General features: G+C 36.8%; 1 protein-coding gene across 50 annotated transcripts in view; it reads left to right on the top strand.

Moving 5' to 3' along the window:
* gish (casein kinase I gish) overlaps positions 1–13,143 on the top strand; it is a 230,538-nt gene that overhangs the window by 121,363 nt on the left and 96,032 nt on the right. For 3 of the 50 annotated variants that reach the window (XM_067778991.1, XM_067778996.1, XM_067778994.1), the window contains exon 2: positions 6,001–6,341. The exons of 43 other annotated variants lie outside the window; for them this stretch is intronic. The gene's annotated coding sequence lies outside the window, so the exon portion shown is untranslated. The remainder of the gene's footprint in view (positions 1–6,000; positions 6,342–13,143) is intronic. 4 more of the 50 variants (XM_067779018.1, XM_067779012.1, XM_067779010.1 and 1 more) reach the window with 4 other exon arrangements.

Raw genomic sequence — 13,143 nt, 5'->3', positions numbered from 1 at the left:
GAACTAATGCCCCCTCTCTCTTAAAATGCTAGTAACACCTTTCGTTTGATACCCATATCGTACAAACATTCTAGAGTAACCCCTGGCCCACCCTAATGGCGATATCTCGAAAAGGCGTCCACCTATAGACCTAGTGTCCACTCCCTCTTAAAATGCTCAGTAACACCTTTCGTTTGATACCCATATCGTACAAACATTCTAGAGTCACCCCTGGCCCACCCTAATGGCAATATCTCGAAAAGGCGTCCACCTATAGACCTAATGCCCACTCCCTCTTAAAATGCTCAGTAACAGCTTTCGTTTGATACCCATATCGTACAAACATTCTAGAGTCACACCTGGCCCACCCTAATGGCGATATTTCGAAAAGGCGTCCACCTATAGAACTAAGGATTACTCCCTTTTAAAATACTCATTACCACCTTTCATTTGATACCCATATCGTACAAACACATTCTAGAGTCACCCTGGCCCACCCTAATGGCGATATCTCGAAAAGGCGTCCACCTATAGACCTAATGTCCACTCCCTCTTAAAATGCTCAGTAACACCTTTCGTTTGATACCCATATCGTACAAACATTCTAGAGTCACCCCTGGCCCACCCTAATGGCGATATCTCGAAAAGGCGTCCACCTATAGACCTAATGTACACTCCCTCTTAAAATGCTCAGTAACACCTTTCGTTTGATACCCATATCGTACAAACATTCTAGAGTCACCCCTGTCCCACCCTAATGGCGATATCTCGAAAAGGCGTCCACCTATAGACCTAATGCCCACTCCCTCTTAAAATGCTCAGTAACACCTTTCGTTTGATACACATATCGTACAAACATTCTAGAGTCACACCTGGCCCACCCTAATGGCGATATCTCGAAAAGGCGTCCACCTATAGAACTAAGGATTACTCCCTTTTAAAATACTCATTACCACCTTTCATTTGATACCCATATCGTACAAACACATTCTAGAGTCACCCTGGCCCACCCTAATGGCGATATCTCGAAAAGGCGTCCACCTATAGACCTAATGCCCACTCCCTCTTAAAATGCTCAGTAACAACTTTCGTTTGATACCCATACCGTACAAACATTCTAGAGTCACCCTTGGTCCAGCTTTATGGCGACATCTCGAAAAGGCGTCCACCTATAGAACTAAGGATTACTCCCTTTTAAAATACTCATTACCACCTTTCATTTGATACCCATATCGTACAAACACATTCTAGAGTCACCCTGGCCCACCCTAATGGCGATATCTCGAAAAGGCGTCCACCTATAGACCTAATGCCCACTCCCTCTTAAAATGCTCAGTAACACCTTTCGTTTGATACCCATATCGTACAAACATTCTAGAGTCACCCTTGGTCCACCTTTATGGCGATATCTCGAAAAGGCGTCCACCTATAGAACTAAGGATTACTCCCTTTTAAAATACTCCTTACCACCTTTCATTTGATACCCATATCGTACAAACACATTCTAGAGTCACCCCTGGCCCACCCTAATGGCGATATCTCGAAAAGGCGTCCACCTATAGACCTAATGCCCACTCCCTCTTAAAATGCTCAGTAACACCTTTCGTTTGATACCCATATCGTACAAACATTCTAGAGTCACCCCTGGCCCACCCTAATGGCGATATCTCGAAAGGGCGTCCACCTATAGACCTAATGCCCACTCCCTCTTAAAATGCTCAGTAACACCTTTCGTTTGATGCACATATCGTACAAACACATTCTAGAGTCACCCCTGGCCCACCCTAATGACGATATCTCGAAAAGGCGTCCACCTATAGACCTCATGCCCACTCCCTCTTAAAATGCTCAGTAACACCTTTCGTTTGATACCCATACCGTACAAACATTCTAGAGTCACCCCTGGCCCACCCTAATGGCGATATCTCGAAAAGGCGTCCACCTATAGACCTAATGCCCACTCCCTCTTAAAATGCTCAGTAACACCTTTCATTTGATTCCCATATCGTACAAACACATTCTAGAGACACCCCTGGTCCACCTTTATGGCGATATCTCGAAACGGCGTCCACCTATGGAACTAAGGATCACTCCTTTTCAAAATACTCATTAACAGCTTTCATTTGATACCCATATCGTACAAACACATTATAGAATCACCCCTGGTCCACCTTAATGGGGACATCTCGAAAAGGCGTCCACCGATAGACCTAAGGGCCACTCCCTCTTAAAATGCTCAGTAACACCTTTCATTTGATACCCATATCGTACAAACAAATTCTAGAGTCAGCCCTGGTCTACCTTTATGGCGATATCCCTAAATGGCGTTCATCCATAGAACTATGGCCTATTCTCTCTTAAAATACTCTTTAATACCTTTCATTTGATACACATGTTATACAACCACATTCCAGGGTTACCCCAGATTGATTTTCCTTATTTTGTCTCCATAGCTCTCAACTGAGTATGTTATGTTCGGTTACACCCGAACTTAGCCTTCCTTACTTGTTTTGTATACGGGTCCTTAAACTCGGATCCATTTCTTTTAACAAAGGCCAGTAAGGAATATGCTTTGAGGATAATAAAATTTAAGTGCTCGGTGAATGTAAAAGACGAATCAAATACAACACCTAAATCCCGAATTTTATTCACCCTAAGTACGGCTTATTAGAGACATAGACGAAATCAATTTTTTACATAATTTAGAATAAGTTATGTAATAACATTTGTTGGCATTCAGCGCAATCTTATTTTTACAGCACCACTCATTAAATTGATTCTGAAAAAAAATGTTCAAATTATCAGCGTAAAGGAGATAATTGTATTGCTTAAAACAACCACTTACATCATTGATAAAGAGAATAAAGAAAAGCGGGCCAAGGATACTACCTTGGGGCACACCTGAGGTTGCTACGTAATGACTTTACGTTATCAATAACAACAAAATGTATCCTATTGGATAAGTATGAATAAATCCATTGTAAAAATGTTGAGTGGAAACCCATTTTTCGCAATTTAGCCAAGAGAGCTTTTTACCTGAAGTCCTGGTGGCGAAGAACATAGTGTTAACGACTGCTAACGAAACTCAATGCCAGGGCAGCTTCATACCGATGGTTCCAAAGTAATGGAAATGCGGTATACTGCGCAGATCCGGATATAAACAAATCCTCTGCCAGATCGCTGTAGTGTTTTCAAGAGAAATTAGTAGCCGTGGCTAAAGCAGTAGAAACACTGGAAAAAAATAGCCTTAACTGTAACCGCGTTATATTGACACCAAGCAGTTACTCTTTCATAGCACAACATCTAAAAGTGTGTAAGAGTGTAAGCAATCCCTAGAAAGAATGGGGATAGGGAGAAATGCACATATTGGGTCGCTGGGCATATAGAAATAGATGAAATTGAGAAAGCGTTTAAGCTAGCTAAACAAAGCGTTTCGCTCGGAACTTGTACCGTAGACATTCCAATCAGATTAGGCGAGATTAAAAGGGGACGAGAGCTGAACATAATCGATCAAGCAGGACCAAAGCTAACTCTTAGCATTTAAAAGAGAAGACTGTAGGCTCATGATGGATATTTTGACTAGACCATATCTTCCGGCGTCACATGCCTTTAAACTAGGTCTTTTTAGTGAAAGTAGACGTAGGAAAAGCGGGTTGGAGGAGGAATCGATCGAGCACGTTTTGCGGTCGTGTCCTGCGCTCGCAAGGCTAAGATTCTTGCTATTAGGAGTGGCACAGATATCAGATCTAGAAGCAGCAAGTAGCATAGGTCCTAGAAATTTCTAGTATTTGCCAAGAGAACGGAGCTATTGTATAACATAGGCGCTGGTTTTTGATAGGGTTTTTCAGTTTGGAAGTTGAACTTCTGGTAACACTATTCCCATTCAGTCTATGTGAGGTCCTTACGGATCAGCCAGTTCAACCTAACCTAACCTAACGCTGTTTTATACGAAACCAACTTAAAGTTAGCTTGTATTTAGCGCTTTTCCTGCTGAGGAATAATAAATAAAATGGAATAAATAAACAAATTTGAAATAAAAAAGGGTACATAACAAATTAAATAATAAGAAAAAAATTTAAGAAACATATTTTAATGAATATTATCTAATAAAAAAACTTGAGAAAATTTATCGAATTCAATCTTATATGGTAGCCTGGAACAAATGAATTGAAATTACTTAAAAATTTTGAAAATGTTTACTAGAACTAGAAAATGATTCAATATTTTTCCTGAAAACCGGATAAAAACCGGGTAAAAGGAAACCGTATTTCTTCCATTCATTTTCAGGAAATTAAACCCGATAAGTGTGAAGAAAGTAAATAAAAAATGTACAGCAGCGATTAAGAAAGTGGCATTGACCATTTTAATAAATGTCGAAGAATCTCTTCTTTTTCTATTTTCGAAAATTGAAGTAAAAAGTTTTCACGTTTTTTTTTTTATTGAATAAGACAAATTTGAGAAAAATTACTCTTAAAAGCTTTCCATCTGGATGCACGCTATTTTTCTCTGTGTAATTTCTCGCGACCGACTCTTTAATGTCATAAAATCGTTTCGAAAGCTACACGTTTGCTTCTTTTTTGAGTTACAATGTTAATTTCACTTAATTACTTTAAATTAAAAGTTTTGCTTTTTTAATCGTAATCGGAAAAACGTGTTTCAGGTATATAAGTTTTTTTGTTTTTGTTTATGATTCAATTGTTTAATTTTAGAAATGTGAGAATAGAAAATAGTTAAACATAATTGTTTTTACTGACCAATGTTTCAAGCTTTTTCATTGTGGTCTTCCTTTTCTTTTTTCTTAATTTTCGTATGAAGTTTGTTTAAACTTATAGTTAATGCTTTGTGTCTATTTGTTTTTCTTTTTTTTTGTTATCTGCATACAGTGTGGTTTGTTATCAATTTCGTTTATTGACCGGAAAATGACAATTTGAAAAACATGTTGCGTAAAAAAAAGAAAAAAAAGAACAAAAAGGAATGAGTACTTATGAACGCATTTTAGTTATGTTGCTTTCTTTTTTGTTAATTGACGCAAATTAAAAACAATTTAGTAATTTAAAACGTTGACTCTGAAACTAAAAGTGAAGAATTTAATTACGTGCATATAATTTGTTTTTATTTGCGGTACAATTTAGACATTATGTGAGATATTGTTGATAATATATGTATTTCGAATTCCAAATAGTAGAGCCCTTAGGCTAAGAGGCCGAGGGAGTATCACATTTTTCAAACTTCGTCTACAAAATTCTTAAAATTTTTTTTCGATATTTTGAGAAAAATTTGTATGAAGTTTGTAACTACGACAAACCATGCAAACCAATCTCAAAATTTTTGGAGTTCTCTGAATTAATTTGTGTATGCAGTGTTGTACGTCAGTTTTAGTTTGATAACCTGTAAGTTTTATGTCTCTTAAAACTCGCATTGTTTTTTGGCAATTTTTTCCGTACCGCTTTGAAATTCTCTTCCATATAAAAAAAATTTTTAAAACTTTGTATCGAGGAAAAGAAATAAAAAAAAAAAAATTGGAAAACAAATTTCAATATTCGATACGAACTTTCAGGGACCTAAAACTTGTACTTTGTTATATTAAAATTGTTTGTGCCACAAAACTGTATACTCAAACAAACTTCAATATTCAAAAATTCTCGATTTTTATAAAACGGGTTTTGAGATTGGTTTGCAAAGTTTCAGTTACTAAGTTCATAGAATATTTTCCTTAAAATATGACGAAATGTCTTAAAAATTGCTACTGTAATTTTTCTGCTGTAGTTCGAGAAGGTGTAAAATAAAGGTCGCTCACTAGAAGAGACCGTGAGCCAAGGCCCAAGGGATTATAAATAGGTTATCATAAATACTGATACCGACGTTCCACATGCTATAAGTCTTTGTGTGAGAGGAATATTTGGATTTTCGAGGCTTTGGGCATGTTATCAGCAAACATCGAAAAGCCAGTGAAGTTTTTCGAATAATCAAGTTTTCTTCGAAAAATTATATAATTTGCATAATATAATTTTGTTTAAAAAGGTCTAAATCACAGAAAATATTAATAAAAGGTGAAGTTTAAAAAAAGAAAATTTTAAGTTCAACTTATCAATGCTCGTTCAACTAAGTACACATCTAAAAAATTGTACGTGAAATTTGAACAAAATTGTCACAAAACAAATCAAATCTAATGTTCTAACAAATAAAGTCGTTTCAAGTGTTTAAAGTGAAGTACCATAGTAATATGATAAGAAAATAGCAGATTGTAAAAAAAATCCACCGTAGCACAACATTTCTCAACAGTTACTGAACATCACATCGATACCATTGCAGAATTAACACCCAAGGACACGGCTTTATTTAAAAGCGCACGTTTCAGTTGAGTACGTATTATGAAAAGATATATACAATTTTTGGCATAAGCATTTATTTAATTTTTTCTTAAATATTTGATTTGCTTAACGCCGCTCCATATCGTAATATTATTTACATACTTGAGTTAAACAACATAATAGTAAAACAACAAAATATCAGCGCTGTTGATAATCAACTAGCTGATAGTGTTTAAATTAAATCGGTGATGCACAAAGCAGTCCCGCAAAGCAAAGCGTTTTTTGACAACGCTATGCACCACTAACGTGATATAGCTTAAGCACTTTCGGAGTAATATCAAAACAAGTAAGGAAGGCTAAGTTCGGGTGTAACCGAACATTACATACTCAGTTGAGAGCTATGGAGACAAAATACGGGAAAATCACCATGTAGGAAAATGAACCTAGGGTAACCCTGGAATGTGTTGTTTGTACGATATGGGTATCAAATGAAAGGTGTGAATGAATACTTTAAAAGGGCGTGGGCCTTAGTTCTATAGGTGGACGCCTTTTCGAGATATCGCCATAAAGGTGGACCAGGGGTGACTCTAGAATTTGTTTGTACGATATGGGTATCAAATGAAAGGTGTTAATGAGTATTTTAAAAGGGAGTGGGCCTTAGTTCTATAGGTGGACGCCTTTTCGAGATATCGCCATAAAGGTGACCAGGGGTGACTCTAGAATTTGTTTGTACGATATGGGTATCAAATGAAAGGTGTTAATGAGTATTTTAAAAGGGAGTGGGCCTTAGTTCTATAGGTGGACGCCTTTTCAAGATATCGCCATAAAGGTGGACCAGGGGTGACTCTAGAATTTGTTTGTACGATATGGGTATCAAATGAAAGGTGTTAATGAGTATTTTAAAAGGGAGTGGGCCTTAGTTCTATAGGTGGACGCCTTTTCGAGATATCGCCATAAAGGTGACCAGGGGTGACTCTAGAATTTGTTTGTACGATATGGGTATCAAATGAAAGGTGTTAATGAGTATTTTAAAAGGGAGTGGGCCTTAGTTCTATAGGTGGACGCCTTTTCGAGATATCGCCATAAAGGTGACCAGGGGTGACTCTAGAATTTGTTTGTACGATATGGGTATCAAATGAGAGGTGTTAATGAGTATTTTAAAAGGGAGTGGGACTTAGTTCTATAGGCGGACGGCTTTTCGAGATATCGCCATAAAGGTGGACCAGGGGTGACTAGAATTTGCTTGTACGATATGGGTATCAAATGAAAGGTGTTAATGAGTTTTTTAAAAGGGCGTTGGCCTCAGTTCTATAGGTGGACGCCTTTTCGAGATATCGCCATAAAGGTGGACCAGGGATGACTAGAATTTGTTCGTACGATATGGGTATCAAATGAAAGGTCTTAATGAGTATTTTAAAAGGGAGTGGGCCTTAGTTCTATAGGTGGGCGCCTTTTCGAGATATCGCCATAAAGGTGACCAGGGGTGACTCTAGAATTTGTTTGTACGATATGGGTATCAAATGAAAGGTGTTAATGAGTATTTTAAAAGGGAGTGGGCCTTAGTTCTATAGGTGGACGCCTTTTCGAGATATCGCCATAAAGGTGACCAGGGGTGACTCTAGAATTTGTTTGTACGATATGGGTATCAAATGAAAGGTGTTAATGAGTATTTTAAAAGGGAGTGGGCCTTAGTTCTATAGGTGGACGCCTTTTCGAGATATCGCAATAAAGGTGACCAGGGGTGACTCCAGAATTTGTTTGTACGATATGGGTATCAAATGAAAGGTGTTAATGTCTATTTTAAAAGGGAGTGGGCCTTAGTTCTATAGGCGGACGGCTTTTCGAGATATCGCCATAAAGGCGGACCAGGGGTGACTCTAGAATTTGTTTTGTACGATATGGGTATCAAATGAAAGGTGTTAATGAATATTTTAAAAGGGCGTGGGCCTTAGTTCTATAGGTGGACGCCTTTTCTAGATATCGCCATAAAGGTGGACCAGGGGTGACTCTAGAATTTGTTTGTACGATATGGGTATCAAAAGAAAGGTGCTAATGAGTTTTTTAAAAGAGCGTTGGCCTCAGTTCTATAGGTGGACGCCTTTTCGAGATATCGCCATAAAGGTGGACCAGGGGTGACTGTAGAATTTGTTTGTACGACATGGGTATCAAATGAAAGGTGTTAATGAGTATTTTAAAAGGGAGTGGGCCTTAGCTCTATAGGTGGACGCCTTTTCGGGATATCGTTATAAAGGTGGACCAGGGGTGACTCTAGAATGCGTTTGTACAATATGGGTGTCAAACGAAAGGTGTTAATGAGTGTTTTAAAAGGGAGCGGGCCTTAGTTCTATGGGTTGACGCCTTTTCGAGATATCGCCATAAAGGTGGACCAGGGATGACTCTAGAATGCGTTTATACAATATGGGTATCAAACGAAAGGTGTTAATGAGTATTTTAAAAGGGAGTGGGCCTTAGTTCTATGGGTGGACGCCTTTTCGAAATATCGATATAAAGGTGGACCAGGGGTGACTCTAGAATTTGTTTGTACGATATGGGTATCAAACGAAAGGTGTTAATGAGTATTTTAAAAGGGAGTGGGCCTTAGTTCTATGGGTGGGCGCCTTTTCGAAATATCGATATAAAGGTGGACCAGGGGTGACTCTAGAATTTGTTTGTACGATATGGGTATCAAATGAAAGGTGTTAGTGAGTATTATAAAAGGGAGTGGGCCTTAGTTCTATGGGTGGACGCCTTTTCGAGATATTGCCATAAAGGTGGACCAGGGGTCACTCTAGAATTTGTTTGTACGATATGGGTATCAAACGAAAGGTGTTAATGAGTATTTTAAAAGGGAGTGGGCCTTAGTTCTATGGGTGGACGCGTTTTCGAAATATCGATATAAAGGTGGACCAAGGGTGACTCTAGAATTTGTTTGTACGATATGGGTATCAAATGAAAGGTACTAATAAGAATTTTAAAAGGGAGTTGTGGTAGTTGTATATGTGAAGGCGTTTTCGAGATTTCGACCAAAATGTGAACCAGGATGACCCAGAACATCATCTGTTCGGGTACCGCTAATTTATTTATATATGTAATACCACGAACAGTATTCCTGCCATGATTCCAAGGGCTTTCGATTTCGTCCTGCAGAACTTTTTCATTTTCTTCTACTTAATATGGTAGGTGTCACACCCATTTTACAAAGTTTTTTTTCTAAAGTTATATTTTGCGTCAATAAACCAATGCAATTACCATGTTTCATCCCTTTTTTCGTATTTGGTATAGAATTATGGCATTTTTTTAATTTTTCGTAATTTTCGAAATTGAAAAAGTGGGCGTGGCCATTGTCGGATTTCGGCAATTTTTTATACCAATACAAAGTGTGTTCAGATAATTATGTGAACTGAGTTTAGTAAAGATATATCGATTTTTGCTCCAGTTATCGTGTTAACGGCCGAGCGGAAGACAGACGATCTACTGTGTATAAAAACTGGGCGTGGCTTCAACCGATTTCGCCCTTTTTCACAGGAAACAGTTATCGTCCTAGGATCTAAGCGCCTACCAAATTTCACAAGGATTGGTAAATATTTGTTCGACTTATGGCATTAAATGTATCCTAGACAAATCAAATGAAAAAGGGCGGAGCCACGCCCATTTTGAAATTTTCTTTTGTTTTTGTATTTTGTTGCACCATATCATTACTGGAGTTGAATGTTGACATAATTTACTTATATACTGTAAAGATATTAAATTTTTTGTAAAAATTCACTTTAAAAAAAATTTTTTTTTTTAAAGTGGGCGTGGTCGTTCTCCGATTTTGCAAATTTTTATTAAGCATACATATAGTAATACAAGTAACGTTCCTGCCAAATTTCATCATGATATCTTCAACGACTGCCAAATTACAGCTTGCAAAACTTTTAAATTACCTTCTTTTAAAAGTGGGCGGTGCCACGCCCATTGTCCAAAATTTTACTTATTTTCTATTCTGCGTCATAAGTTTAACCCACCTACCAAGTTTCATCGCTTTATCCGTCTTTGGTAATGAATTATCGCACTTTTTCGATTTTTCGAAATTTTCGATATCGAAAAAGTGGGCGTGGTTATAGTCCGATATCGTTCGTTTTAAATAGCGATCTGAGATGAGTGCCCAGGAACCTACATACCAAATTTCGTCAAGATACCTCAAAATTTACTCAAGTTATCGTGTTAACGGACGGACGTGGCTCAATAAAATTTTTTTTCGATACTGATGATTTTGATATATGGAAGTCTATATCTATCTCGATTCCTTTATACCTGTACAACCAACCGTTATCCAATCAAAGTTAATATACTCTGTGAGCTCTGCTCAACTGAGTATAACTAGTTTTGGAGTCAATGCTGTTGCTCGTTGTTTTGAGTAATGGCAGTTGTGAACAGCAAGCTGTGGAGTGGTGGTAGTGTGATCCGCATTTCACACCGAACTTCCTGGGCTCAGGCCCCGCAAACTTGGTTTTATTATTATTTTAATTTAAGTTATATTTTTAGAATAGTGGGCGTATTCACGTGACTGATTATCAGCTTAACTTCTTAGGAGGATATATTTTTTACACAGTTTGTAAAAACAAAGTACGCTGTAGAGAAATATTTCTAAAGCAGATAAGTTGATAACGAGCTGACGTGAATATCCATTTTTTTCAGCACTTCCTAGAGATGAAATTCACGCTATTTTGGTTCTTATATAGAACAACACCGCAAAGTGCAGTTTTGATACCAAAGAAATAATGGACTTAATTTGTCGTTTTTCATTGTACTATAAACTATGCAGTCGGACTAATACCCCCGATGTTATATTAACAGCCTAATTTTGGAAAGCCTTGCATTCAATGCTCGGTTTTCGCTTAAGTGAATTTCCTTCTCTGTATTGGATTTTGGAAATATTATTAGTTTGTAATTCGCAACCGGCTTATCAAATATTCAAAATGAAATGGCTCGTAGCAACAGGTTGTACCCTCTGAACACACTCTTAATAAATAAAGTATACAAATTAACTCAAAATTTTCAAAGCTTGTATACTCTCTTTGATAAGAAAGAAAAAACTGCTATCTAATTGACAATCAAAAACTTGTTCTGCAACTCCATGACAGATTTATTAGTTACCTAAAAAACCGGCCACCGTGGTGTGATGGTAGCGTGCTCCGCCTATCACATCGTATGCCCTGGGTTCGCACCCCGGGCAAAGCAACATCAAAATTTTAGAAATAAGGTTTTTCAATTAGAAGAAAATTTTTATAAGCGGGGTCGCCCCTCGGCAGTGTTTGGCAAGCGCTCCGGGTAAATTTCTGCCATGAAAAGCCCAGTGAAAACTCATCTGCCTTGCAGATGCCGTTCGGAGTCGGCATAAAACATGTAGGGCCCGTCCGGCCAATTTGTAGCTAAAAATAAGAGGAGCACGACGCAAATTGGAAGAGAAGCTCGGCCTTAGATCTCTTCTTTATTTAAAAAAAAATCTAAAAATATCCTACCTAACATACTTTGGCAAACAATTAAATTCCACCCACTTTTTTCACGCCCTTTTAAAGTGTAATACGGAAATTTTAATATTTAAATATAATTCATAGCCACATTTGATGCGTTGCTAAGAGAAAATAATAAAGTAGAGTAAAATTAAATGGAACAACAAACAAAATATAAATAAAAAATGCGAAAAGTAGGCGGAAAGTAGGGGTGGAGGTTGTATCGATTGAAAAAAATAACCGTCAACAAGACATGATATCGGCAAACACTTCCTTAAATAAGGGTGTGGGTGTGTGTGTATGTACACGTATTGTATTAGCTGTGAAACTTGAAAAAAAAAGAATAAAAGGAAAAAAAAAAGAAAACAATACAATGCGAGTTTTTCTGTATTAAGTATTTATATATTCGTGAGCACCCACATTGGTCATACATACGTCAATGCAGCAAACATGCCAACAGGGAAAATAAGGGCACCAAAGCATCAAGTTTTACAAGGCTTTTGAGTATTTTAAGACACTGCTGAATTAGAATTGAAACGTAGCGCTCAAACAAAGAGGTTTGCCCATTAGTGGACTGACGTAATGTGCTCAGAAAGCAGACACGAAGTATCCAGTAACGTGCGCCTGGGCCTGAAAGGTACTGATTGAATAATTATTTTGAAGAGTCAATCAAGATTTTAGCTTTTAAGTGTACGTGATTGTTCAAAAAAGCGCTTATCGGCATCTTTAAACCGAAGTTTCGAGATAACCGGACCAATCAATGAAATCAGAAGCTTTTGAGACCGGACTCGGATTTCACTTGAAAAATCCTATCAGAATTTGTTAGATTATTTTTAACAACAGAGTTTTTAAAATTTTGTTACCCTGTGCACTCAGAAAGTTTCTGAAAATACCAAGTAAAAATTTCATCGCATTTTTAAATACTCCAATTTTCGATTTTTTCTCGAAAATTTTAACTGCTAAAAAATAAATTAAAAATAAAACAATTCAATTGCATTAAAAAAAAAAATAACTACTGATATTATAAATAAATAAAAAAATGGTAAATAAATGTTCAAATAAAAAAAAAAAAAAAAATTTAAAATAAATAAAAAAGTTAATAATGCTAAAAGTGTTAATGTAAATATTGAAATAAAAGATAACATTAAAAAATATTGAAGTTTAAAAAAAATAAAAAATCAAAAGATATTGAAGTTAAAAAAAGAAGAAATATATAGTGAACATATGTACATACCTAAACGATGTATATTATATATAGCTCCGATCGAAATGATTTTTAAAGGAAATCTTCTATGATATATTAGAATATATATCACCAAGTTTCACGTTTTTATATTGGAAACTAAGGGAGAAATGGC

This window comes from Eurosta solidaginis, chromosome 1 (genome assembly GCF_040869045.1).
Source record: "Eurosta solidaginis isolate ZX-2024a chromosome 1, ASM4086904v1, whole genome shotgun sequence".
NCBI lineage: Eukaryota > Metazoa > Arthropoda > Insecta > Diptera > Tephritidae > Eurosta > Eurosta solidaginis.
The sequence above is the reverse complement of the archived record's forward strand: the minus strand, read 5'-3'. Positions and strand labels throughout refer to the sequence as shown.